The 3,848-nt window shown below is 48.4% G+C and overlaps 1 pseudogene; it reads right to left on the bottom strand.

Moving 5' to 3' along the window:
- Window positions 1-468: 468 nt before the first annotated feature.
- LOC142921840 (uncharacterized) lies at window positions 469-2,951 on the bottom strand (annotated as a pseudogene).
- Between the last annotated feature and the right edge of the window lie 897 nt (window positions 2,952-3,848).

Genomic DNA, 3,848 nt, shown 5'->3' with positions numbered 1-3,848 from the left:
TGTTTCCCTTCTACGTGGCTTTACCAAAAGAACGAAGAATATGAATCCCTGCAGTCACGAAAGCTTTAAATCAAAAGTGTATGTACACCGTACTATTGTTGCGTCATTCAAAATGAGTAGGCCGTTGCATGCTGGCGTCTTGGTCAAAATGTATCAAATTCTAAACATTACGCTACAAATAATAGATCACGGCACTTCGATGGCAACACAAGCAATCATCATCAGGTGGGACAAGCACAGCAGCAATAATAAGAAACTGCTGGAGTAGGCGCCTACTACTTCAGCAGTTTCTCTTGCTGTGGTTGTCCCACCTGATGACGATTGCTTGTGTTGTGATCTAAACGCCGTGATCTGTTATGTTTCTACCCACGTGGTGACTTTACCGAAAGAACTCAAGAGTGTGGATTCCTGCAGCCACGAAAGCTTCGAATCAAGATTACCTACAAACTACACAACTGAGATGACGCATCAATCATCGCCCCCTACTGATAGGTTCTTGTCGACATGCAGGCTGGTGCAGGGCCACCACCTTGTGCCACACAGGGGCAGCTGCTACTTGGGGATGCTCGAGTGTTTCAAACGAGGTACGACACAAAACTCCGAGTTGCTGAGGCGGTTAAGGAAGCACCGTGTAAATGCAATTATTATTATAACATAGTGAATGCTTGGGAGCTTATTGTCTCTCGCTCCTGGTTACAGATCTACCCAACCCACGGGCCCACAAAGTGTCCAACTTCACGTTCTTGTCATTAAAGGCCTATGACAAAGGTGCATCTATTGGAGCGACATCATCTCAAGCTTACACATCTACCGGGTCTCCACTTGACTTTGTATTGTCTAGGAGCAAGTCCACCCACACCTCCACTTCCACAAACTGCTGGGAGTTGCCTCGCTCTGCCTCAGTCAGAATTCTCCTCATGCTTCACGTTGCCTCCATCGATGTGAAGGTCCCATTTTGGAGTTGAATCTTCATCTTCACATTTTACCTTCACTTCTTCCCTCTTCACCATCACCTCTTCATATTTCACCTCGATACCTTTAAAAGTGTCCAAGCTGGGATTTTCTTCCGGTTCGTGTTTCATGAGGGATGGGCTCATTGCGGCACTTTGACTTTCACAAACCGATTTCAGACTCCACTCCTTGTGGATCTTCTGATGCTTTTGTGTTCTCTGGTGTACTTGAAGATTTGATGAATTTGCAAATGCCTTCCCAGACACACTGCACTTGAAGGGTTTCTCTCCCGTGTGTGTTCTCTGGTGTGTTTTAAGAGCAGATGAATCTGAAAATGTCTTCCCACACACAGTGCATTTGAAGGGTTTCTCTCCCGTGTGTGTTCTCTGGTGTCTTTGAAGATGAGACGAATCTGAAAATGCCTTCCCACACACACTGCACTTGAAGGGTTTCTCTCCCGTGTGTGTTCTCTGGTGTGTTTTAAGAGCAAATGAACCTGAAAATGTCTTCCGACACACACTGCACCTGGAGGGTTTCTCTCCCGTGTGTGTTCTCTGGTGTTTTTTAAGAGTAGATGAATCTGAAAATGTCCTCCCACACACACTGCACTTGAAGGGTTTCTCTCCCGTGTGTGTTCTCTGGTGTCTTTGAAGAGTAGATGAATCTGAAAATGTCTTCCCACACACAGTGCACTTGAAGGGTTTCTCTCCCGTGTGTGTTCTCTGGTGTTTTTTAAGAGTAGATGAATCTGAAAATGTCCTCCCACACACACTGCACCTGAAGGGTTTCTCTCCCGTGTGTGTTCTCTGGTGTGTTTTAAGAGTAGATGAATCTGAAAAAGTCTTCCCACACACAGGGCATTTGAAGGGTTTCTCTCCCGTGTGTGTTCTCTGGTGTTTTTTAAGAGCAAATGACTGTGAAAATGCCTTTCCACACACACTGCACTTGAAGGGTTTCTCTCCGGTGTGTGTTCTCTGGTGTGTTTCAGGGGCAAATGAATCTGAAAATGTCTCCCCACACATACTGCACTTGAAGGGTTTCTCTCCCGTGTGTGTTCTCTGGTGTCTTTGAAGATGAAATGAATCTGAAAATGCCTTCCCACACACACTGCACTTGAACGGGTTCTCTCCCGTGTGTGTTCTCTGGTGTTTTTTAAGAGTAGATGAATCTGAAAATGTCTTCCCACACACAGTGCACTTGAAGGGTTTCTCTCCGGTGTGTGTTCTCTGGTGTGTTTTAAGAGCAGATGAATCTGAAAATGTCTTCCCACACACACTGCACCTGAAGGGTTTCTCTCCCGTGTGTGTTCTCTGGTGTGTTTTAAGAGCAAATGAATCTGAAAATGTCTTCCCACACACACTGCACTTGAAGGGTTTCTCGCCCGTGTGTGTTCTCTGGTGTCTTTGAAGATGAGATGAATCTGAAAATGCCTACCCACACACACTGCACTTGAAGGGTTTCTCTCCCGTGTGTGTTCTCTGGTGTGTTTTAAGAGCAAATGAATCTGAAAATGTCTTCCCACACACACTGCACTTGAAGGGTTTCTCGCCCGTGTGTGTTCTCTGGTGTCTCTGAAGATGAGATGAATCTGAAAATGCCTTCCCACACACACTGCACTTGAAGGGTTTCTCTCCCGTGTGTATTCTCTGGTGTCTTTGAAGAGTAGATGAATCTGAAAATGCCTTCCCACACACACTGCACTTGAAAGGTTTCTCTCCCGTGTGTGTTCTCTGGTGTACTTTAAGAGCAGATGACTGTGAAAATGCCTTCCCACACACAGTGCACCTGAAGGGTTTCTCTCCCGTGTGTGTTCTCTGGTGGGTCTCAAGAACTGATGGCCATGCAAATGCTTTGTCACACACAGTGCACTTAAAGGGTTTCTCTCCTGTGTGAGTTCTCTGGTGCTGTGTCAAATTTCCAGTCCGATCCGTGCTGTATGCACGCCGGTCGCATTGTTGACTTGTCGTACCGAGCTGCTGTGCTGAGGGCCTTTGCTCCATCAGACCAGCCTCAGCTGCAGACAGAAAATAAGAATATCCACACCATCTACACGTCAGTATCGAGCCATGGAGGAATTAATATATACAGTCACACGTGACTTACACGTCTATATTCATTCATATATTCATGACTAGCTGTACTACCCGGCTTCGCCCGGGACTTGGATCCCCACGTCCGGTCGCCTTTGTCTCCCCAGTGGCGATGTTCACACCACAACAGTTACTCGTTTGAGGCTGATTCGACCTAGGGGAGGCCCAGAAGCGGTTCAAATAATCATCACCGGTGGTGGCCGTGAACGGGAATCAAACTCGGGTCGCCGGGTTCGTAGCGTAGCGCTAACCGATACACTACAATGCATTACGCTTCCACACACACACACACAGACACACACACAGACACACACAGATACACACACACAGACACACACACAAACAGACACACACACAGACACAGATACACACACACAGACACACACAGACAACAACAACAACCGCCATTCGCCACTAAGTGGCGGTGACGTCACCACGACGCTTGTGCCAGGCTATGTGCACCCTGAGGCCACGTGAAGTGTCGAACGCCCGCTGGCAGGAGGTCACGGGGCAGACCCAGGTGCCATGGGTCGACTGACTGAGATGACTGGCTGATGCACCACCTGTGCCCCCTACTGTGCCAACCTGCTGTGCTTTCGCCACCCGGCGCTTCGCTCGTTGTTCTGAGCGTCGCTCCTCCGCCCTCCGTTGTTGTTGGAGGGCGACTGCCTCCAACTGCCCAGTAGCATCCTTCACGAGCCTCCTCCACAGAGGCCGATCTTGGCACCGCTGGTACCAGTCATCGGCGAGTCCACTCAGCTCCACGTCCTCCTGTACCACATCACTCCATCTCTTCTCTAGCCCGTG

Source organism: Petromyzon marinus, unplaced genomic scaffold (assembly GCF_048934315.1).
Source record: "Petromyzon marinus isolate PM22_M1 ecotype Great Lakes invasive population unplaced genomic scaffold, UKy_Petmar_22M1.pri1.0 PM_G_Scaffold_9, whole genome shotgun sequence".
NCBI classification, from domain to species: domain Eukaryota; kingdom Metazoa; phylum Chordata; class Hyperoartia; order Petromyzontiformes; family Petromyzontidae; genus Petromyzon; species Petromyzon marinus.
Note: the sequence above shows the minus strand (reverse complement) of the source record. Positions and strands in the feature narration are given on the sequence as shown.